Source organism: Danio rerio, chromosome 15, assembly GCF_052040795.2.
Source record: "Danio rerio strain M-AB ecotype USA chromosome 15, GRCz13ab, whole genome shotgun sequence".
NCBI classification, from domain to species: domain Eukaryota; kingdom Metazoa; phylum Chordata; class Actinopteri; order Cypriniformes; family Danionidae; genus Danio; species Danio rerio.
The window spans coordinates 10,552,040-10,578,001 of NC_141035.1; the positions used below are offsets into that span (position 1 = coordinate 10,552,040).

The window sequence follows — 25,962 nt, forward strand, 5'->3', positions numbered from 1 at the left end:
AGTATGCTTAAGGTCATGGTCTGTTTGGAAGACCCATTTGTGGCCAAGTTTTAATTTCCTGGCTGTTGTCTTGAGATGATACCATCTATGCTGTGAAGTGGACCACTCATTCCTGGAGCAAAACAGCCCCACAACATGATGCTGCCACCCCCATACTTCACAGTTGGGATGGTGTTCCTAGCCTTGTAAGCTTTCCCCTTTGTCCTCCAAATGTAACACTGGTCATTATGGTCAAACAGTTCAATCTTAGTTCTATCATACCAAAGGACATGCCTCAATATTAGTCTTTTTCCCAGTGCAATTTAGCTAATTGTAATCTGGCTTTTTTGTTGATTCTGGTATGTTGATTTTCTTATGTTGTCACAAAAGAAGGCAGTGTGTTTGAGGTTTTTCTTAAAAACTATTCTGCAGCTAAGCCTCCATTGAATGCAAATGTTAAGCCAATCAGAAACTTCCAAAACTTTGACAACATCATCTGAGCTTTTTCAGAGGAATAATAATCTTATTGTATGTAAACTTGACTTTCAAGAAAAGTTATAACAACTTCTCAAAAAATATCTTTCTCATTATTCTGCAATTAAGCATAACAAAACCAAATATGATAATCCTAACTTACCTAAAAGAGAAAAAGTTAACACCTGACTTTTTTTTTTTAATGGTTATGTATGTGTCTTTCTATACAATGTATGTAAACTTCTGGTTTCAACTGTATGAGTTCTTGACCAAAAATCATAGCAGTGCTAGTCTGAAAGATGTAGTGTTGAGAAGTGTCTTGTTCATAGAGATGAACAAACCTTTTATTTTTTTTTTATTATTTTTTTTATAATTTTTTTTTAGATGTGCTTTCAAACACATGTACAATTAGCATTGATTACTTAAGAAATGAACGGATAAATTTTTTTTTTCTGGCTTTGACTACTAGGGGTGCAACGGGATTCACAAAAATCAACAAAATTTTTTAAAAATGCCAGAAAATGTATTTATTTTTCACCTTTTTTATTTATTAAAACCAATATCATTCACCCAATGTCTGGGTTTTATTTTTAACAGCAAATAAAACAAAACCTCCTTTATACCCAAAACCAAAAAGCTCCTTATATAAAAAATGTAATGTTATATTGAAGTGGTTAAATAAATAGAAAGAAAAATATTTTAAATAATTTTAAGTATTTTTTTTTTATTTTATTTTCAGAAGTGCCTACATTTTCTTCAGACAGTACAGATTGGCTTGATGTGATCTGAATGAAAGAATTATTGTCTGACTGAAATGGGCTTGTATAGGAACATTAATGATGAAATCGGGCTCAATTACGTTTAACATTTTCTTAAAACCTGAATTCCGGATTTCGAATATGTAGGTAATGCCTGTCTTAATTCTGCGGGAATTGACCTATAGGTTGTTTGTGGTGTGTGTTTCTAGTTTGTCAAATTTAAACACTGGTGTGATATCAGTGTAAAAGAGTTGACATGTTCAAAGCATTGCTGCTTATGTAGTTCACTGTGGTGTAGCAGATGCAACATTTATTTATTTATTTTTATTTATTTTTTATCCACCACTATCTTGCCATTACCCTCATAACTTACAGGGAAACAAAAGTCCTTTCAAACACCAGACCTGTTGATTATAGAAGAATTGCATTAATGTTACTAGCAATTTTGCTATCAGCTAGTGCAGTGTAGGCCTCACAGTGGTGCAGAGGGTAGCATGATTGCCTCACAGCAATAAGGTCACTACTTTGGGCCTTGGCTGGGTCAGTTGACAATTCTGTGTGGCGTCTCCTTACGTTGGCGTGGGTTTCCTCCGGGTGCTCTGGTTACCCCCACCAGTCCAAAGACATGCTGTACAGGTGAATTGGGTAGGCCTAATTGTCCATAGTGTATGTGTGTGAATGGGAGTGTATGGGTGTTTTCCAGTGATGGCTTTCTGCAGGGAAGGGCATCAGCTGCATAAAACATATGCTGGATAAGTTGGCGGTTCATTCCGCTGTGGCGACGCCAGATTAATAAAGGGACTAAGCCGAAAAGAAAATGAATGAATGAAAATTGCACTGTATGCTTGACTGAAGTGTTTGGAGGTGAGTGGGGCAGTCAGCATGTTGCCTGTCACGTCATTTGGGATACCTTTTTGAGCGTCGTTGCACTGCTAAAAAATACTATATTTTTACACATTTTGCCTTCTTTTCAGATATTAGTCTGAATTGTTCGGTTTGTAATGTGTACCGAATCAAAAGCCTTGTACCAAATGGTTCAATATGAATATGCGTATCTTTACACCCTTACTGACCACATGTGATCAGCTTCTGTCTTTCGCCTGATGAACGAATGACTCAAACCCGATAGAAGACTCGAAAAAGGAATTAATCTTCTACCTGTACTAATGTGAGAATGAATGAATCACTTGTGAACTTATCGTTCTCCAGTCACATAAAAGATTTGGCTGTCAAATATACATGCACAAGTCTATATGGGTGCTCACACAGTTGTTCTTTCCAACTTTTCAACAACGTTTAAATATGTGACATTCTCAGCCAATCAGAGAAATCTACAATCCACCACACCTTTTTAAAAAAAAAAATTATGTGTTCCGGTGGTAAAACAGGTCAGAAAATACCCTATCGCATTAAATGTATGACATCTTTTGATGTGAAAAGCTGGATAATAAAATAAGTGGACTTCAGAGAAGAGTACACCATAATAATAACAAAGGCAGTTCATGACCCCTTCAAAAAATGCCCAAATCTCCCTTTCTGACGTCCAGTGTGGTCTGTGTCACATTCTGTTTCACTGGTAGGGCAATCACAATCTAATACAATTAGTTTGCTGAGTCTCAGGAGTCTGAAATTAGTAGGTCCGGTGTGGAGAGAGGGACAAGGCAGCCTTTATCTTCATCTCATTTCCTGCCCACGTTGCCTCACTACAAAAGTCATTCAAGGAGAGAGGATAATGTAATATACGTTGAATACAAAATTAGGTATACCGTATGACCCAATGTTATAATCTGCTCATACTGTAAGAGTGCTTACAGTGCTTACTAAAGATGCTTTAGAAAAAAGGAAAAAAAAAAACATCCATCCGATGTTCAGATACTGTTACTGTGTCCCGATTCACATATTTATACTACGCCCTAAAAGTATGTTCTTTTGTGTGTGAAGGAAAAGTATATACTTTTGAGTTTGTAACAGAAGAGTATGGAAGCTTTGGGACATACAACTTCCTTGTTAACAGATCATTATGTTGGTTACTTATGTCCCCTGTCAATCATTTCGACACATCATTCACATTTCTTTTATATTTAACTACCAATCATATTGGAGAAGCAGCGGCAGGATAATCTTTCATGCACAGAAATCTCCTCAGGTCTTTAGATAATTAAGCATTCAAAAGTTAATGTCTAAACAAATCTTAATATAAGCTCACATTGTTGTTGCAGATAAAAGATAACATGGAAAATTTGATTTGATTATTTTCCATTTGGCTGAAAATTAATAGTCGTTCAAACAACTTCTCTGAAACCTCTCTACTTTGACGGTTTGTCTTGAGTGTCTGCCATGTTTGTAGTTTATTTACACTTCTTAGTTTGTAGTTCTAATCACATTCACATCCCTCTCAGAAGCAGATAAGCTACTTCATGCTTTTATGACCTATAGGCTGGATTACTGTAATGCTCTGTTTGCTGTGTGCCCAGCATTCTTTATTAATAAACTTCAATTAGTGCAAAATGCAACTACCAGAGTCCTTACCAGGTCTGGAAAATCACCCCAATTTTATCCTCCTTAAACTGCCTGTTAAGTTCCATATTTATTATAAAATATTGCTGCTTACCCATAAAGCTTAAAGAATAATCTAGCTCTTAACATAACAATCTCGCTACAAACCAACCCACTATTTAAGAACTCCAATCTCAGGGTTTGTGGTGTTACCTAGAATAGCAAAGTCTACTAAAGGAGACTAAACCTTCACATTTATAGCTCCTAAACTCTGAAATAGCCATCCTGATAATGTCCGAGGCTCAGACACACACTCTTAGTTCAAAACCAGATTAAAGACCTATATTTTTAGTAAAGCATACACTCAATGCTTCACATAACGGTATGATGCATACGTGTGCTCCACGCAGATAAGCAGAGATTGTGGAGCTGCGCATGGATTGATTTGCTCTTCAGTGTTTGTAACTTCAGCAGTGAAAATAAAACCACACTGAAATGAACTAAACTGAACTTCAACTCTCAAAGCTCGACTGACACAGTTTCCATTTATTAGAACTTCTATGTTAAGCTGCTTTGAGACAATCTACATTGTAAAAGCACTATATAAATAGACATTAAATTGAATGTGAAATGTATTGTGGCCATTATTAGCGGTTGGAGTATGAACGGTTCTACACTTTGGATTTTTACCAGAAACATACCACGGTTTGGGACATACCAGTTGCACTTTTTAGGACCGATAGTATGTGAATTGGGACGCAGCACGTGTAAAGCCTGATTTATACTTCTGCGTCAAGTGATCAGCGTGACCCATGGCGCCTGCTTTGCAAGTAGCCATGCATTTATACTTCTGGTGCTGTTTGTGTTGCTCTGCAATAACACTTCCAAAACACTAGCTGGCAGTAGGTTATGTTCCTCTGTCGACTTTCTTCATGGGTGTTTGGTTTTTTTCTGAACACTACCTTAACTTACAAGTAGCTAAAACTTGCTTATTTAGAGGCGGGAACCAGCGAACGTGCAACAAGTTTAATTATTAGGTAAACACAAAACAAAACTTTTCATCTGGAGCTTCTTCACGGGACTCAACAGTTGTAAACACTCGCTTCATCGGGCTTGAGGCTCTCAGCACCGCCCACACTTATCACAGCTATCAAGCCGACCAATCACAGAGCTTGCGCTATGCATTGTTGAGATGTGTAGTTACATTCTGTTAGCGTTGACGTCAGCCACAGTGAGGGGTCTGTGACTGCACAAAGGCTGCGCCGAACCATATGCGTGCACTTGAAGCAGAAGTATAAATCAGCCTCAAGCAAGATACTTTTAGGATAAAAATAAAATTATATCAAATACAATTAGTGTTGGTAGTAATTACTAATTACATTTTTAAAATTGTATTTACTCAATAAGTAATTGAATTACTTGCCTTAGGGGCCAGTCACACCAAATGCATTTTTCTGTTCTAAAAACGCTAGGTGCACCACACTGCCTTTTTTGTTGACTAGAAAAAAAAGAGGCGTGATGTGCCTCTTATGTCGCTACGCAATGACAGCTGGGTATTATGCGAGAGTGTTGCTGTTGATATTGGTATAATTCGAATATTTAATAATATTGTGATATTTGAGTTTTGAGAGTCCTACTGCACCGGATAACTCAAAACAGCAACCACTAATCTCTCCTCCATCTTCAAAAATCTCCTTAGTTGTCTTGAAAACACAAACACTCCAAACACTTTAACGGAAACACCGCCTCTGCTTTCATTTAATTGGAGAATGAAAAAGATATGACATGCTTTTTTTGCTTAGAGCTGACTTTTTTCCAACTGCGAGCAAACGGCGCGGGGGGGTTTGGGTCGTGGGCCCTTAATAATATCTCCAGGGGCCCCCAAAATGTGTGGGCCCTTAGATTCGTCCTAACTTCCCCCCTAGCAGGACCCCTGTCAACCTCTAATACTTCTTAAAATCTATATAAAGCAAATGCAAGTAGACAATACAAATAAATCTCTTCATTTGAGTAATTTTTAAAACACTTCAACACATACATAACATATATTAACCAGTTTCTTATTTCATTGATTGTAAGGCTTTTTGACAAATCTAACATTCTTTATTTACACAAGATTGTCTTATTATGCTAAATATAATATGAATTTTTCCCAGAGATGGGTTGCGGCTGGAAGGGCATCCGCTGCGTAAAAACTGGATGGATAAATTGGTGGTTCATTCCGCTGTGGCGACCCCGGGTTTATAAAGGGACTAAGCCGACAAGAAAATGAATGAATATTATGAATAACAAAACATATCCACAGTATGTACACAATTACTCTGCTTCTCTTTTGTTTACCTTATATCACTCAATTCATTGTTACCTAAACATTCTCAATCATCTTAATAAAGGTAAACTTCTATATTTTAAATTAATATAGGGGAATTATTCTGCAAAATGTTTGTGTAACGAAAAAAAAAACACAACTAATCTGCTCTGAATTGGTTTATACGGAACATTTATGGCATACAGTGTTGGGTGTAATTACAGTTACTAAGTAACTGATTATTGTAATTAAATTACTTGTCAGCCAAAATAAGTAAAGTGAGGGATCACTATTTTAGCTGAAAAGTAATTTAATTACAGTAACCAGTTACTTATTAACTAATTACACTCAACACTGGACACTGTACATTGAAACTTTATTGCAGACTATATTGGTAATGTGTTGTACCAGGCAAACTGTATTTTAACTCTTACATACTGTTGAGGATGTGTTCATCCACTCTGGAGTGATTTTGTGTCTTAATTTGGCCATAACTTCTGTATTCTGTATTTCAGCTAGCAGAATGATTTTTGGTGACAAATCTTATTTTTGAAATTTAAGAAAAAGCTTTGATTTTTTTTTTTTAACTCAGAAATGTACTACCCTTTTGTAATGTTAGGGATAAAAACATCCACTAAATAAAACTGCTGTAAAAATGCATCAGATAAATTTATATTTTTTTACATAAACATGTTAATCAATCTCAGTCCTGATCAAAGCTACTAAATTGCTAAGCCAATTACACGATTTGATCTCTTTAACTGTCAAACTCATAGCCAAAAAGTACATAAAATTATGTATTTTCAATATAAAAAGTAATTGTGGACTATAATTTTTTCTTCCTTTTAGACATAATTGCCTTTGATGCATTGTTTTTGATTCATTTACATTTATTTTTCTCCCTAATTTCTTGTTGGTGACTGTTTTTGCAACATTGACTTCTATTATAACCACATTTTTTTATTACAAAACCATGACACCATATAATCATGCAGTTTTGACATTTACACACTTACCTTGAAGTGTCCGAGAAAATCAAAATATGCATCTCAGCTCTCAGAACTATGGAGTAAATAAAAACAAAGACTCTAGATGTATGCACCATCAAATGTGGTTGTAATGGAAGTCAAAAACAGCAACCAACAGTTAATTAGGAAGAAAAAATTAAAATGTAACATTGCATCAAAGCCAATGTTGTAACTGATACGTCATTTTAAGCGCTTTTAATCACCAAATCAGTGACATCATGTATAAATTTGCCAATTAAAGAGTTAAAATACTGTAATTTTTAAAAACTTTTTTGATCAGGACTGAGGTTGATTAACATATATATATATATATATATATATATATATATATATATATATATATATATATATATATATATATATATATATATATATATATATATGATAAATTTTACAGCAGTTTAATTTTGTGGATGTTGCCATCCCTAACATAAAAAAGGGCAGTAAATTTAAATCCAAGTGTTAATAAAAGCATTTTAAATATGCTAAATGTAACCTGGTGGGATTGTTCAGTACACTGTACACAATATTACTATAAAACCAAAACTGCTCATCCCTCTACTAGTTAAATTAATAAAAAGCCTTTTTTTGGAAGGACTGACCGGGTTCACTTTCCTCCTCCTATGCCCAACTGGTTAAAAGTGAAACGCAATTTCCCTAACAGTGTCAGCCAGAGACAGTACTTGAGGAAAAGTGCCTTCAGGGGTCGAGGGCAGAGTCCAGAAAATTGACTTCAGATATGACTTCTCCACCACAACCTACGGCCAGACAAGACAGGCTGCTATTGTCTCCCGAGTCCCATGAACACTCAGACAACAATACGTCAAATCCCAAATGGCATGCCAGGAACCATTTGCATTCCTTAAATTGGGAGAATCCATTTTCCTTAATGAGATTGACGTCAGCTCTTAATAGCATCTCTGGTCATTTTAGGGTTACTCTTCTGCATAATGGAACGGCTTATCAGGGAACAACAATACCGGTGGTGTGTATGTGCCTTCTAGTAAGCTAGTGCATATAATGGTAATCTCTGTAAATGTAGAAGTCAATGCTTTTTATGAGGTACAGGAAATCTATGATGCGCCATTTTCTACTTTATGCTTTGTTATCAATATTAATAATTCAAGACAAACTGAAGCATAATCTGAAATGGGTTCATTTAAAGTCAAATCAAGCCAAAACAAAGTTTGTTTGGAGATTGATTCTGGAAGCGCTCAGTCTGGGTGGTTATCTAGCATTGGTTCATGCTGATAATGTGATATTTTGGTGTGGCTCTGGAGCTTGAATTGTAATCAAATAAGTAAAGCTGCTTTTATTTAAGTCTGTGAATGTAATCGGTCATGACTAATGTGCAAAACTACAAAACCTTTACAAACATTCGTATTTCTTTTATGGTTGGCTAGATACCAAAATTTGGGATTTGGTATGATAACAGAATCTCATACCTCAGTTTTGAACCTAAATCAGTAACATAGGTGGCAATTAACAAAGCTCAAAATATAATCAGATTGAATTAATTTGCTTAAAAATACTGAAATAATCTCTACTGTTGCAAATAAAAACAACATATGAAGAGTTTGGCCCAATCCCAATTCTATTTCTGTACCCCTACCCCTTCCCCTTAAAACCGATTGTGAAGGGGAAGGGCTTAAAATGTACCCCCAAGAAATGGGAAAGCACTACAACACCTGCACATGTCATCATTTGTCTTTGCGATCTCATGCTTTATATGAGATCAGACTATCTGCTGTAGTTTTTTCAGTTATGTTATTATTTGGTATTTATTTTCAGGAAATTACTGAAGGCATATATTATATCGTAATGTGGGAATAAGATCGTAACTACCATATACTACGCATATACACAGTGGCCATATTCATCTATGTAAACACACCAAAAACAACAATAACATTATAGCAGACACCGTAAAAAGCTCATTACCAGCCACTAGACTTTTCTGACAGGGTATTCGAGAGCCAGAATGTAGTGGGACTGCTATGTAGGAGTTATTATTATGTATTATAGATAGCGAAATTTAGCAAGTTTTATTTTAGTGTTTTTTTTTTTAAAAGCATGACGTCAAAATACGAATGCAGTTGTGAATGTATTAAAACTTGTTTTTTTGTTGTAAAAATTCCTAATAAATGACAAAAAAATACTAATTTGTGGCTCTCCTTACTTTCGAGTGCGGCTATCCTGCCGTTGTAGCTGGTGTATTCTGGGAAATTTTCTTGCCCCTTAGTTTCGAGTGGGGTCCTGAAAAATCTTTGTTCGGAGGGGTATTTACCCCTGCACCTTAGCCCTACACCTTCAAGTTAAAGAGAATTAGATCCCCCTACCCCTTCACGGAAACATGCAAAATGAGGGGTGGGGCTAATGGGTTGATTTGTGATTGGGCCTTTATCTGCAAAAACAGATATAGCAACTCTGTTTTGTTGCATACAACCAATAAGTAATTCATACAACCAGTAATTTGTGTATTGGTTGTGGGAAACTATTCCTAGAATATGTCTTAAGACTAAAGGTGACCATCCTCTGTGTTGTGGTTGTCTATTTGGAATCTATGACCATAGTCTTCTTGAGGCACTTCAAGAGTTGGGGCTTAATGAGTCTACCCTTATTTAATTGTTCGTTGCTGGCATGGACAATCTCCTGAAATGGAAGAAGCTGAATGATCTTAAGACAAACTTATTGAGAGGTAGTGGATTTTGTCTTTTTGAAAAACGAGAGGCTCTTGCTAGGAAAATTGACCCCTTTTACAGTTAACCCCACCTCGCAGTCCAACCTCCAAGAGCTGATTCTCCCACAGAAGCAGAGACTGCAGAGAAAGGCATCTGCAGCTAAGGCCTTGGTAGCTCCAGCTCAGTGGCTCCTCTCTTTACAGAGAAACGCTGGAGCTCAGACAGAGTGACCATCGGGTTATTGATCACGTCCCTGACTAAGGCTCTTCTCCCTCAATCACTCAGATTAGATGGCTGGCCAGTTCTAGGAAGAGTCCTTGAGGTTCCACACATCTTCCTCTTACAGATGTCGGAGGCCACTGTGCTCATTGGAACTTTAAGAGCAGCAGAAATGTTTCTGTAACCTTCCCCAGCCTTGTGCATTGAGACAATCCTGTCTCTGAGGTTTACAGACAATTCTTTTGTCTTCATGCTTGGTTTGTGCTTTGACATGCACTGTCAACCTGGGGACCAATTATAGACAGATGTATGCTGCTGAAACATTTCAAGAATGATCAGTGGAAACAGAATGTATCTGAGCTCAATTTAGAGCTTCATGCCAAATGCTGTGAATACACATATGATTATTTTAGGTTTTTTATTTTTAAGAAATTTGCAACATTTTCAAAAAATCTTTTTTACATTGTCATTATGGGGTATTGTGTGTAGAATGTGTGTAGAATAAGGCTGTAACATATACAATTGTGGAAAAAGTGAAGCACTATGAATACTATCTGGATGCACTGTATACTGTGTGTGTGTGTGTGCGTGCATGTATGTGTGATTTATGAAGATTACTAAAACTGAAGCTTTTCAGAAATCTTAGAGTTCAATATAAAAATAGATTTCTGAAAAATTCTAAAAATGGTGGTTATCTGTTTTTTTTTTGTTTTTTTTTAAATCTTCACGTATTAATATTAATCCAAAATATAAAAAAGATATACACCATATATTTTATATGAATTGCGGTTTCCTAATGATAACCAGTAGCTTTTTTCCACATGACATCAGCAATCCATTAAGCATAATAGAAACATATCCACAGTTCAAATAAAGAAGCGTCAAACGTGAGTGATTTATGTGTTAACTCAATGCAAAGACGCGACTCGACATTCTGCGGCGAGATACGCGTGAATGAGGTGGCGCAAATGACGCGATTCACACGATTGAAGCGGCGCGAGTTGAGTGTTTTGCTTGTTTCGCAAATTGTTTGAGTTCGAAAATCTGAACTTCAGCGGACATTTGCGCTGCGTTAACCAATCAGGAGCTGACTCTTGTAGGGGCATCATTATGACATAGCGGCAGTTGTTGGAAGCGAGTAAACAAGTAAATTAAGCGAGCAAACTCGATGTTCTCGCGTATATTTACATGCAAAATCACAACTTATCCGGCTCATACTGCATCTGGTGTGAACACAGAATTACTCGATTCAAACAATTATGCTGCGTTTTACACTAGATGTGGTAAGTATGGAGAAAGTGCGCTATCTTTGCGTAAATAGATGTGAGAAAATTTTGAGTTTACTCGCTTCATTTGAATAAATATTGTGTGTCAAATTTACTTCACATTAGATGCAGATTCGCGTCATGGACGAGGTTTCTGCCTGCCTTGTGACTCTAGCTTTTTTGCTAAATAGCTAACATGGATTTTATTGAGAGAATAGCTGTTTTTATGTGCTTTGGGAAGACTGAAAAACAGCATTGATTCGTTTGGAGCAGTGCCGAGTCCACTAGATCCATTCTGAGTTACACCCAGCTCTTTGAGCTCATAAACTCCTCCAGAAACTATACCTGAATGATGGAGGCTTTCAGCAGTGCTTCCGAATGAGCCAAGCCCAGTTTGATGAACTATTGTCCGGTGACAGCAGGAGGATTTTCCCTTGGAACAACAACAACAGGCGCTACATCATAATCACTACCCTACAAGAGAAAGCTTCTGATTGGGTAACACTGTGCGAATGTCCATAAGTTTAGATTTTCCAACTCGAGTGATTCGCGCTTTAATTGAATTTATCGCAAGAAACGCTCAACTCGTGCCGTTTTATTCGCATTAATTGCATCATTCGCACTACCACATTTGCACATATTGTGCCGCAGGATGTCTATTCACATCTCTGCATTGACTTAAGATGTAAATCACTCTGGCTTGACGCTTCTTCCTGATCTGGTGTGAACGCAGTAGTATGAAGTTCTTTTTTCTGTCAAACACAATAGAAAATGTTTTGAAAAAAGCTGAAACTCTTGACTTTACTAATGAAGTCAATGCAGGATTCCAGCTTTCATTAGAATATCTTAGTGTTCAGCAGAATAAAGAAACTTGGTTTCATGAAAGTAAGTAAACAGCAAGTACATTTTAATTTTTGGAAGAAACCTTCCTTTTACCTTAATTATTGCTGTCATTTTATAAAAAAATGGGAAAAAAAGTCAGGTCAGAATAGAAGAGCATAACCATAGCTGTTTTTCAAACCACATGCTAGCATTATAGCAATGAGTTTAATTGTTGTCATTTACAGTCACTAACTAGCCCAAGTGGGTCCAGATGGTCGATCATATGGTAAGGCTGGGGTCGACCTGGTTGACCATCTTGCTCAAGCTGGGCAGGTCTGGTAAACCACCACAACCTACAACAATCATGTGCCAAAAAGCCATGTATTACTTCTGTTTTCTATCAGAAAATTTCTTCATATAAACTCACTGTGTCTCTGATAGAAGAATCACTTCCAGCATGTGTTGTGAAATGAGTCTACAGAAAGAGAAATAGTGAAGCGACAGAGGGCTCAGTATTTCCCCAGCCCCCTCATCATGTGAGCTCACAGCACCATCAATTAGACTCAGTGGCTCTGACTGATCAATTGGCAGGACAGACGTGCTTGTCGGGCCCAATAAATCATCTGCTTTAGGGTGATTTCATTCCTGCAGGAGCCGCTATGTTCCCTACAGCACATGCTGAGGCTCTGGCAGAAACACACTCTGTTTCATACACTATTGAAAATCTCAAGCAGCTTTTTACGTTTTTTTCCTTGTTTTTGTTTTTCGAAATATAAATTAAACAGTTTTTTTTTTTTTTTACTTGGCCCACATTTGACTCAAACCTTTTAAAGATTTAAATATTGGCTGGCTTTGTTTGAGAATTCGCCATTTTGAATGTTGGTTATATTTGAAAATAACCATTTAACATGTTTGATTTGCATTCAAAGTAATTTTAGCTGTTTGTTCAAACTACTTATTGAAAATGACCCGAGTCATCACAATTTATGAGAACAACTTAATTGTTTTATGTTCAATCCACATACATTTGTAAAAACAATTAAGTTAATTTAATCGATTTGTGTAGAACCCAGCATTATTTTCTGTGTATATTTGTGCACGGTAAAAAGTGATGAGTTACCTAAAGTCAGTTGACTTAACTGACTTAACTTAATTTTTACAGTTTCGCAATTTAGCTCACTTTTTTAAATAGAGTTAACTAATCACTTTTGCAGTGTGATGATATAACTTAATGTCTTCTTGAATCCAAATTAGTCAAACACATTAATATATTTCTGCTTTTCAAACAGTTCATCAATTATTATTTTACTGTATACAGACGTTAACGTATAACTTACTAAATGCTTTTACTTGACTGAGCATCAATATTTGACAAATCACAATTTCCGCCCTTATATTCAATAGGTGTAATTACTCTTGATCACATTTGATGATGATTGATGATCACAGGGAGCTCAACAGATTTTTTTAACCCCAGTTGCTTTGCGCACGCCCTGTCTTGTTAATATGATTTTATGCCTTACTATAGAGACATTTTAACATGCCGCTGTCAATCAATTTGGTGGGTGGGGAAACTGCACTTCGACATCACATTGCGATGAGCCTCAAAATGGGAGGGATCTGGATCCTATTTTAACGTCTGGAATTAAAAAAAATAGACTTATTGTATTTATATAACCCCTATATGACTGTGGACACATTATACCTACACACAATCCTGTCCAAACAGTGGTAAAGTTTAAACAGTTTAAACAGAACCTATGTATTTAAACAAAACACACACACACACACACACACACATTATATTAAAATAGACTTATTTGCCACTTTGTTCAAATATACCAATGTGCAAAACCCTTGCTTTATGTTTTACATATATTACAGAAAATGAGATAAATTCAACTTGCCGACAAAAATATTTAAAATATTCATCTAAAAAGCAAACACATGAAGCTAAACCAAGCGATAAAATGGTATTTAATTCTGTTTTCATTTGGTAAACAAAAATAAGGATGAAAAATGTTAGCGAATGGCTTGAAAAAATAAATAAATAAATAAAAAAATAAATAAAAAAACTTGACAGGTCTGTTGTTATGTGACTGAAAACTATGAATGCCCATGCTCCAATTCGCTAAATCTAATCTAATAAATCTACAGCGCAATGCAGTGATCTATCGAATTGGTCACAGTACACAGAGGGAGCCAATAGCATTTGACGAAATCAGTCATGAGAAACAGAGGGAGCCAATAGTATGACATGATTGGTCACAAGACACAGAAGGAGCCAATAGCATTTAATAACCAAAGCTGACGAAAGCAAAATTTTATTTGTGACAGCAAACATCTGAACTAAACAGCAAATGTAGACAACAATCATGCCTATTCCTTCCAGAAATATATTGGGCTGCCTTGGAAGACATAGAACATACTTTTTTATTTTTATTAATTGCAAGCATAGTTGTATCTGCCTGCAATATCCTGTGTATTGACAAATGGTTAACTTTAGTGTTAGGAGCTGGGTCATGTGCTCATAAATGTGAAATGTAAATAGATTTGACAGTTTACTTCAGAAAACTCACAGTCACACAAGAACTGCTACTTATGCAAAGGGATTGTTAGTGCTTAGAAAAAGAAGAGCTATAGAGTAATGAGGGAGAGTGCATTTTTCTTTTTTAAACTGCTCACTAATTACCACTGATTTCAAGCATCTTGTTTCTGATTTGTCATCCACGGGACATTCTACCAGAAACAAACATTTTCACTTGTAAAAGATGTGACAGGGCCTGACTTTTATGCTTGTCCTCCTCAAAAAAATCATACAAAAACAAGCAGAAAATAATCTAATTCAATGACAGAACGCATCCTTGATCACTGTCAGCTTCTCCTGCCTCAAATGATGTCACTTCCACTTTAAAAGGTCATGAAACGCCAAAACACATTTTTTGAGATGTTAACAGTCATGTACTAGGACAAAAATAGTTCACTAAAAAGTAAAATTTGGTTGTTTTTGCAATATATCAAGCAAATTCCTTCCGGGTTTAAAATAAATTTTGAAGCTACGTCACGCCGATTAGATCATATTTAATTTAATTCAATTCAATTCAATTCAAATCAGCTTTATTTGTATAGCGCTTTTACAATGTTGATTGTGTCAAAGCAGCTTTACATAAATGGTCATAGTAACTGGATCAGGGTAGTTCAGTTTTTAGTGTTTAAGTTCAGTTCAGTTTAGCTCAGTTCAGTGTGGTTTGAAATCATTACTGAGAGTCCAAACACTGAAGAGCAAATTCATCGATGCGTAGTGTTATGATTTATGTTTTTTTCCTGTTTTTTTCACCCTCCTCTCCGTTTGTTCAACCCTAGGTTTCTTATTGGTTTATTATTCTGTCCATCATCATTATGACGCTCTCCGGTTCCACCAATCCCAGGACGAGCCACAAGTATTTAAAGCCCTGTCAGTCCAGTGTGTGGTGTGCGCCCTGCCACGGCGTACCCTTTGTGCTCCACGCAATTTGTTTGTGCAAATGCTTCGTCTATTTTGTGATCGCTCAGTTACTGTGATAATTCGAGTTGCTTGTTGAACTTTGTTGGCTTTAAGTAACATATGATGATGGTTGTGTGATTCTAAACTAAGATTTAGCGGACTTATCCGTTTTGTTTTGTTTTAGTTTAGATTGATGTTTTGTTAGATTAGTTTGAGTGTTTTGCCACCCGTGTATTTTTGAGTTTTGTAGTTTGATTAGTTTAGTTCGGGTGTCGTACACACTGAAGATCTCGGTTTTTATTTGTGTTTCTTTTTGACGCCTAGTTTAGACATTAGATTTAAGGATTGTTTTGTTTTGTTAATTTCTTTGATTTGGCTTACACTCGTTGTTCTTGTTTAAAGATAATAATTATAAATGTTTGTTTGTTTTTTTTTTCTCCCCCATTTATTATTGTTACATGTTTCAATTCAATTATAGAGTAAAAGCTTTAAATGAGAGTAACTGAATCTTGCCTCATTATTGATCTGTCGCACACATTACACCTGTCTCACTTAAATGTTACAGCATCCCACTTTAACATCATAAAACACGTAACAGTAGCTTTACAGATCCTGAACCATGCTAGCCAGTGGCGACAGCGGAGAGGGAAAAAAAAACTTCACCAACAGGAGAGTGAAGAAAAAAAAACCTTGAGAGGAGGTGTGATCATACCTGTCAACAACCCTCCCATTTTCCACAGGATTCTCCCATATTTTACAGTTCTATCCCGCTATCATCTCATAAAGGTATTTTCCCATATTTCTCCCGCATTTTCAGTCTTTCTCTGAAGGGTGGCAAGAAATATTAAAGAGCCGAGCCTCACTATATGCAACCCATATCGCCGAACCACCAGGGGCCGCCCCTTGCTCTTAAATGCGAGTCTGTTCAGTGCTTCGCTTTGTTTAGGCACGAAAACACTTTGAAATAAATATAACCGTCACACCTCCTATGCAATCCTCAAAACAGTCATATAATGGTGCATGAGTGTCAGCTGATGTGCTCCATATTCATAAATATACTCTGTTTTCCAAACGGATTCTATACACGCGATTTGAAGCGGAGCGAAATTCTGGGTTTTGGGTGCATGTTTAAACAGACATACACATATAATTAATAATAATATTAATAATATCTAAAGGTGTCGAACTTGGTGTTTTTTTTTTCAAACAAAACTAATTTTGTCTTAAATGAGCATAAAAGTTAGGAAAGCAGTCGAATGCCTTTATTATATTGTTAGATGTGTGCAGTTTTAAAGTGACACCTGTTAATGTAATCAAACGAAAAATAAATCTAAAAAAAGAGATTCATTCGCTGCTCTTTTAGCAGAATCTGTAAGTTGAACAGTGAAGAAACGGCTAATGAGATTAGATAGCTTGATTGTATTTTATTATAACAGCTATTAATTGTAATAAGCTAAACTGTTTGCTACAGTATTTGCTTCTGTATTTGGAGGTTAGGGGGGGTCCCTTATTATGGTGGGCAAATCCCTTCTTTTCACATCCCAATGTTGACAGGTATGGAGTACATCATAGTGTGAATTATATTGCGGAGACTGGATGTCTGTACTGGCCGTTACAACGTAATGTCTTTGAGCTTTCCTTATTCGTTTACGAGACAGACTTAATTCGAACCAATCAGTATGCTTTATTGTGTATGATTGTGCAACTTCATTAATATGCATGATAGCTTCAAAGATTGTTTTTACCTGTTAAAGTGTTACAGACAGCAGAGAGACGCCGCATTGTGTTGCCAACCGTAATTAAAACAAGTGGAAGAAGAAGAATCATTCAGAGACATGGATCGTCAGTGTTGTGTTTATAAATGTGCTGCAACAAAGGTTTTGTTTCCATTTCCCCACCATGAGAGCTCAGCTGGATTGCAGTGCTCTGCTAACACGCGACAAAAATATGTTTGTAAGAAACCTTTTTTTTTCATCTGGGATGTTGAAACCCAGATTTGCCACTTGTCTTGTTTTAAAAAAAAAAAGATGTAGTTCCAGTTTATGTTGATTGTACTGTGTGTACAGATTTGGTAAGTGTGTGATCAGTGTTCTTTGTTTATGTTTATTCAGATGGCAAAGTTAGTTAGTATCATCAGCAGTACTCTTTCAGTTTTTAAAGACATACCATAGTCAAAATGATTTATTTAAGTTTACAGTATGCTAATATCACTATAATATTATGGACTGAAAGATCGGCTGTAAATGCTGCACTCTGAATGTAAACACCTTAAACAATTACTGTGCAGCATTTTTGTGACAGTATAATCTATACACACGCAGCTTTCTGACGCTAGCTACCAAGTGCATCTAAGTTACAGAGAAATGTTTTACCGAGAATTTTTTTTTCTCCCCTATAGCGTGCAGTATCAAACATTCAATTAAAATGACACTCTTCCAGCAGTTCCTCGCATACAATATCTTGTTTGTCATGGGGCTATGCATGAAATGTTCCTGAATAAAAGTGAAAGTGCCAAACTACACTTAAAGCTGACAAATTCATAATTTGCAAACAATTTGATTACTATTGCCCATGTAAAAGGCTGTCTTTCTCCCTTGCGTCTGTGTGTTGTATTGCCCCAGTGAAAAATCATCATGCGCTTGAACTAAAACTCGTATTTATGCAAACCCTTCTCTCTTTCGCCACTCGACATTCCCACCTAAACAAAGCTGGATTTACCCTCTTTCCTTACTTTTTTCAAACTAGATTTACAGCTTTTCATGGCCCTTTAAAGAACTATTGCATGCATTTTGTTGAATTTAATGCAAATGTGACAGGACTAACAGAAACATGGGGACAATTGTAAATTAGTGTTTATTTGTGAAAATTATTTATAATTTAATGTTTTTAAATCAATTTATGTATATAATAACAACTTAAATGTGCTATTTCGGAAGTATTTATTATTTTTTTTTTCCCGAAATAACAGTTTTTAAAAAAACAAAACTATTAAAGCTGCTGATTTAATTGGGCTTAGGATAAGGACAATGAAAGGGATTGCAAACTTGTAAAGTGTTTTAAATAAAGAAAAAAATCTGGGAAACAAACAAATGACATACTCCTTTACAGAGTAATTCACAAAAGTCAACCATCAGTCTATTTAAAAAAATCTAAAATTGGGATGAAATACTTTTTATTAAATGTATTTCTGTCTTTATTTCATGGACATATAATGCATGTTTCTGGCAGAATGTCCCACACATCCATCCCACTGTTTAAAGCTCTACAGTTTCATCCCAGCAGACAAAACGATTCGGAGAACACTCGTCCACATAAACTTCAGCCTTCAGTTCAGTCCTGAGTGGGAGAGACTCACCCGATCTGCCATAACATCTTCAGATAGGAAAACCAGAGGTGCTTTTTCCAGTGAAAACAGCACATTACCGTATGATTTCCACAATAACAAGCCCACATGTTCGCTGAACAATGAGCTTTGGAGCAGATGTGAGGGTCTGAGGGGTGGCTGATCTGTGTTTGTTTGCGATAGTCATTGTCTCTGTGCTCAGTTTGGCCACGTCCAAGATTACATTTGTCTGGTTTTGCCAGCAGTTCTGCTGACGGCTTATTAATCAACATGGATTAAATGAAGGGAAACATTAGGAAATGACTGCAGGACTGGGCAGGACAAGACTATATGGAGATGCTTGGCAACTAAAAAAGGCGAGTGTTTAGACAGAGGCGACCGATGCCACACACAGAGTGTTTTGACTGAACATGAGCTTATGAACGAAAAGGTAAACAGTGTAAAATGTGAGAGCTGATTCTGACATGAAAAGCCTTTAGTGGAAATAGAGTGTGTGTTTGTGTTGAAGAAAAGCTGCTAGCATAACTTTCAAATGAGATTCTGATTGAAATAGCAGAAAAAAAATATTTAAATTAGGGAAATTGACACAATTACACACCAGCTTCTGAAAAAATCCAAGGTTTATGATAATTATATTTTTATGATAATTTATATTTAATAAACACTAATGTTTTCATTTGTGGGGTTGTATATCCATATTTTGCAGAATGACGCTGATTTTAATTCTGATCTCTAAATGTTAACATTTATTATTCCAAATTTCTTATATTTATCCTATATTTATTGAATAAATAAGATATAAATTTGATCATCTTGACCACTTTTGCACCACATTATTTCAATAGCAAATCCATTTGTGCCACTTTGTGGATTCATGGGTGTTCCGGTTTAAAATGAAGATGTGGTAAGCCACATTGTTGGTGTGTTGCTATTTTGATGAACTTAAAAGAGACTGCGTCATTGACCTACTGAAAGCTGGTCTAAAGTCTAGTGCAGAGCACACCAGTTATGTGCTTATGCAGGTCCAAAACGCATACACATTGCTTAATAAACACATGATTTATATTTGTTTTAATAAAAACAAGTTTACATTTGTCCACCTGTCCGGTTTTGGAGACGTATGCATCATCATATGGGGTGTAAGAATAAGACGTGTGTTTGGATGTAGCTCAGTTTTTGACCACACTTTGTTATTATTGTTCATTTATTCATTAGCTAAAAGTTAGAACTGAATTGTGCTTAACAAACTAAATTAAAAATGTAGGCTAGGGGTGTAACGATTTATCGTTGTACGATTTATTGCGATGCAAAAATGTCTCCATATGCATCGTGGCGTTATGACGATTTGATTACGATATGACGTCCGTTTTCTCTTAATAGTTGAACTGTTTGCACGTGAGCTACGTTCCACCTGCTGTCGCACGTGAGTTCAGATTGCAGCAGCAGTAATGTTAGCAGACCAAGATGAGTGGAGCTGAAATAGAGGATGGCCCATCCTCTCAAAATCAGACGCCTGGCAACATTTCGGTTGTACAGTCATTGCTTTAGACTCGTCCGCTTTTTGACACGCATACTGGGTTAAACATAGCCGAAGTTTTAAAGTCTTCACAGTGATTTACATACTTTGCACAGCGACATGGATACCTCCTAATGGTGTTGAAAGAGTCACATACTGTATTTATAAGGTACAATTCACCCTAAAATATCGGTCTGTCTTCATATAATGATGTATTGGCCGCCGCAAAATCACACAAGACGTGAGCTGTTACTACAGAGGGCGGATGATAGACGCGCGCGTATGGCAAGCCGTTTTAGCATTTAAACCTTTGATCTGACTATCCATAAACAGAGATGTATAAAGTACTAGAGACCCGTACTTAAGTAAAAGTACAAGTGCTCTATCAAAAAGTGACTTGAGTAGAAGTAGAAGTGCTCTTTAATCACCATACTTAAGTGGAAGTACTAAAGTATTCAACATTTTTAGTACTTAAGTATTGCAAGTAGTTTATTTCAAAATTTACTACTCAAGTACTGAAAGTAAAAGTACAAGTATTGTGTAATGTAGTTATTAAAGAAGGCAGTCAAAAGACATCATATTGTTTTGTTTATTTTAAATATCTTTGGGGCACTTGATTAAGCAGAATGAAAAGAAACATGGCTTATGATACTGTTTTTCTCTGTAAATAATTTCTATGGTACAAGAACTCACATCGTCGGGCTCTTTTACCAGAAAATCACTTCACTGATGAGATTATTCAGCATGTTCATTCATACTCTCTCTCTCTCTCTCTCTCTCTCTCTCTTTTACACACACATACACACACACACCTAAATGTACACTCTCACACATTCATACACTCTCACACACAGTTCTCTCTCTATCTCTCTCTCACACACACACGCACACACACACACACACACACACACACACACACACACACACACATTTTTGTGAATTGTGGGGACATTACATAGGTTACAATTGTTTTTATACTCTACAAACTATACTTTTGAATGCTCTAACCCCAAATCCAATCTCTAAACCCAACCCTTACAGGAAATTATGTGTAGTTTTACTTTCTGAAAATAAAAAAATATTTAGTGTGATTGAATTTTATACATAATATCCACATAATTCACCATCTCCTCCTAACATCTGTGTAATACCGATGTTGTTATACACTCTCAGAAAAAAAGGTACAATGAGGGTACAATTTTGTTCCTAGAGGGAACAAAATATAAAATTGTACCTTTAAAGGTCCCATATTGGTCCTTAGGGTACAATTTTGTACCCAAACGGGCTATAAAGGTACAAATGTCCAGATTTAGGTTTGAAAGGTACATTTTTGTACCTTTTATAGCACATTTGGATACAAAATTGTACCGTAAAGGACCAATTTGGCACCTTTAAAGGTACAATTATATATTTTGTTTCCCTATAGGAACAAAATTGTACCCTCAGCTCATGATAAGATCAAGACACTACATAACACTAATTTAAATGTATTAATACTAAACATTAATACTAAAATACATAATTTAAAAATATAATAAATAAATAAATTGATTGAATTAAAAATTTTAATAATTATTTTTTTTCATGTATTTAAATTACATTTTTTCTCAAAAATGTTAATAATTTAATTTATAATTAAATGTAATTTTAATCATTAAAAACGTAAATACTGGTCTTTGCTTACTGTTTAAGTCCCTATAGTATATATGGGATGTAGAATAAGAACCATGCAGAGGGACAGCATCTTCATACAGGTGGTGATGTTGCTGTCTCTTTAAGAATTTGGCTTGTTGAGACGTTATAGTAGTGTTTGTTACTGAAGCGGTCGGTCGAGTATGCTGGCTGTTTACACAGAACTTCGCACGCTTTTCAAAGAAAAGTCTATTTTGGAGTCCACACTTTTCAGGTAAGAATGTATTAAAGATATATTTTCAGTCTCATTTTTACATGTGAAGCCGTGTTCTGTTGATTTTGTCTGACTCTCTGGTCTCGGCTTTCCCCCGCTTTGTGCTCCGGGCTGGCTGGTGTACGTTGGCCTGCAGGATGGAGTTTGCTAAGATGTCTGCAGCTTATTAAAGAAGTTAATACAACGTGATATCGAAGTCACCGAGGGACATAACGTTATAGAAGGTAAGTACTATATGCTGTTAGTTTTCTCGGTGTAAAAGTTCCCTTTATCGCCTACGTTACGTATTCGCGCCTTATATGTTACGTTACGTTACTGCTTTATTAATAAGTGTTGCCACGGCGGAATATAATCGCAACCCAGATAGCAAAATACACTCGGGCCAGTTGCGGCTAGATTCTCGCCTGCCCGAGTCCGTCTGCTGTATCGTTACTCGGGCCAGATGCGGCGGCAGAAGCGAGCCGACGCTGCCGTAACCGTGCACCGGAATCGGGCCGTGAGTAATGTGCGGTGTGGCCCGGAGCGGGCGCGACTGAAGTCTTCATATACCTTGATATAAAACCTTTTGTTATTAATACTGGAATTTGTAATTATCGATAATGTTTTATATTTTGAGGCCATTTTCTAGCCTCGGTTGACCGCGGAAATGTAATTTTAGACGGTTATATACACCGCCATTTTGTGAAGAAAAATCACAATTTTGTCACCGGCAAAGCGACTGATTATGTAAACGTGGCTAGTTACAAACGTGGCGTGTGTATGCTTGTACATATCTTTGTTTCAGTGTCTAAGTTACATTAATGTTGAGGAGTGTCCACAAACTCTCATGTCCAGAATTGTTGCTGCTTTACTATCGTTTAACGTTATACTTATATATAAATAAAATACTATAAATAAATAGTTATTGCTTTATCTTATTGCTTTCCTGAAGTTTATGAAGTTTCCAATTGTATTTCAGGACAAGATTAAACAACATAATGCAGGCTAACAGCATTAGACCAATGAAGGCATGTCATATGAAAGCATGGCTCAGTTACAAGATGTAAGTATGTCTCATTATCTATACCATGGTTTTAATGGCTTACATACTATTTTAAATTTGTAGGTTTTTACTTACAAACAACAATAAATGTACACCCACGTGTTTAAAATTATTTTCTAGGTTTTCATCGAAAGATGAGAGTTCAACTGAAGAATGCTATGGACCTGACTCTAAGGTACTCTTTCTAAACTTTCTCCACTTGATTAATATTATTAAATTCTAGCTTTGGATGGATTCATTCATATTTGTTTGTATGCCACATCTTATGTTCCAGGAATTGATTTTACAGCAGCACTTCTCATGTTGCCAGCCTTGTTAAGCGAGACACTTCAACATTTCGTTGTGCTCCGGTGCGTATGTTGTTTTCTGTTCAGTATATGCTGTGATAAATGCATTTTATAATTCTTGATATTCTTTATATTAGGATGACGCAGTGGGTAGTGCTGTCACCTTACAGCAAGAAGGTCGCTGGTTCGAGCCTCGGCTGGGTCAGTTGGCATTTGTGTGAGGAGTTTGCATATTCTTCCAGTGTTCGTGAAGGTTTCCTCCAAGTGCTCCGGTTTCCCCACAAGTCCAAAGACATGCGCTATAGCTGAATTTGGTAAGCTTATTTGTCTGTAGTGTATAAATGTGTGTGTGAATAAGTGTGTCTGGATGTTTCGTAATACTGGGTTGCAGCTGGAAGGGCATCTGCTGCATAAAACATATGCTGGATAAGTTGGTGGTTCATTCCACTGTGGCGACCCCAGATTAATAAAGGGACTAAGCCAAAAAGAAATTGAATGAATGAATGAAATTTATATTAGTCTTTTAATCTGTGATACTTTTTTTTTAAAATCGGTGAATATTAATTATTTTACTTTCTATGCATGTTGATTTTCTCTTCATCAGTGATAGAGTGACTGATATTAATGTAATTATTGCTTTGTCATTTACAGTGAATCATCTTCACCACATCCAACAGTTCAAGTACAGGAGGACACCACCGACTGGACAACTGTGTTAACAAGACGAGTCACGGCAGTCTTCAGAGTTGATGGGATTGCGATTGGCCGGGCTAATGATGTGGACGAATATACATTTTTGACATATCCATCTTATTAGAAGATCACCTTGATGTTTCTGCAGTGGAATGTTTTGAATGAACGGTGGACGGTGACAAGCCTCGATCTACTCCAGTTACCAGAGTGATCAACCTTGTTTTTTGTTTCTCTACATGCTCTTGGGATAATCACAATCAAGTTAATCCAGCACACTGCTCTCATTCATGCATAAAGCAGATTTTTAAATAACTTGTGGTCCTAATGACTATCAAAGAACATTTTCCAGATATGAGTGCTTTACATGTCATGTTTACCTAAAGCATAAACACATATTGTGTTACAACAAATTACAACTCCACTTGAGGATGATGAGGAGTAATCTACTGGTGTTGAGGAAGAGGCTACTGATGTATTTGGTTTTCTGCACTGTTGAAGCAATTTATAGAGAAACATTGCCTTCATTCTGAAATACAGAGAAAATGTTGATGACAAATTATTTATTATGACTGAGTATTCTGACTAAAGACAAATACTTTGGACTTTATAAAGTGCAGTACTTGATGTAGCCTGTGTAATGTGTTTATAAATCTTAAACAGTATTCTTGTGGTCTTTGTATTAAGGGTAGATTATATACTGTACAGTGAGTGAACAATTTTTATTTGTTTTCTAAATTGTTCTTTTTACTGTTTTACATGTCTGCTTTATATTTACTGTGTAATTTTATTTCTTAACACATTCAGTTGTGAGTTGTAATGAAATATTTCTACATTAATAAATAAAAATGGACATCTGCTAACCAAAATATTTTATTTATTTATTTGTGCATGCAGTCACCAAAGGATCAAAATGCCTGGGTCAGTACCCTGAAAATGCTATATAATATAAAAAGGTAAATTTTTGTACCTTCGGTGGGGGTACAAAATTGTCCCTTAAAGGGTACAAATGTAGAAGGTACAATTTTGTACCTTTAAATAGAGGTACAAATTTGTACCCTTAAGGGTACCACCCCAGTGACGGGCCATTTGTACCCTAAAAGGTACAATTTTGTACCTTTTTTTCTGAGAGTGTACATATACATGGGCACACACACACACAAACACGAAAATACACTCTTTTACACTCTCATACACTCTCTCTCTCTCACACACACACACACAGACGCACACACAGGTACAATCACACTGTTTCTCTCGTACATGCATTATTCACTCACACACACTCACACTTTGGTAGTTTTGAAGTTTAATTGGTTAATACCACAATAAACAGGAGTTTTGTCTTCTGGAAGCAGTCGTGAAACTAAACTAAACAAGCAAACTAAATCCTGTTGCACTAATTCACTTGATTTTGATTTTATTGTAAAAAAAAAAAAAGAAAAGAAAAACAGGAAAGCGTGTATAGTACTGTGTTAAAAGAAAATCTAAAATACTTTATGGCTTATGGCTATGGTTTAGTATAAATTTTTTAAATTTTGATTATGTTTTTAATTCAATTGGTCTGGCACTTCATATGTTCTGTAGTATATTTATTAATTCTGGTACTTTTACCATAAACCAACTTCTTAACCAGTTGGTAGAGGCTGATATTTTAGAAATTA

General features: G+C 36.1%; 1 protein-coding gene and 1 long non-coding RNA gene across 5 annotated transcripts in view; one reads left to right on the forward strand and one right to left on the reverse strand.

Annotated features, from left to right (window-relative positions):
- gab2 (GRB2-associated binding protein 2) overlaps positions 1-25,962 on the reverse strand; it is a 153,106-nt gene that overhangs the window by 31,222 nt on the left and 95,922 nt on the right. The gene's annotated exons all lie outside the window — the stretch shown is intronic.
- LOC147840503 (uncharacterized) lies at positions 22,201-25,167 on the forward strand. Its single transcript, XR_015509064.2, has 7 exons — positions 22,201-22,279; positions 22,416-22,503; positions 23,238-23,321; positions 23,442-23,496; positions 23,596-23,671; positions 23,746-23,922; positions 24,260-25,167. It is a non-coding gene; the product is annotated as an uncharacterized LOC147840503 (long non-coding RNA).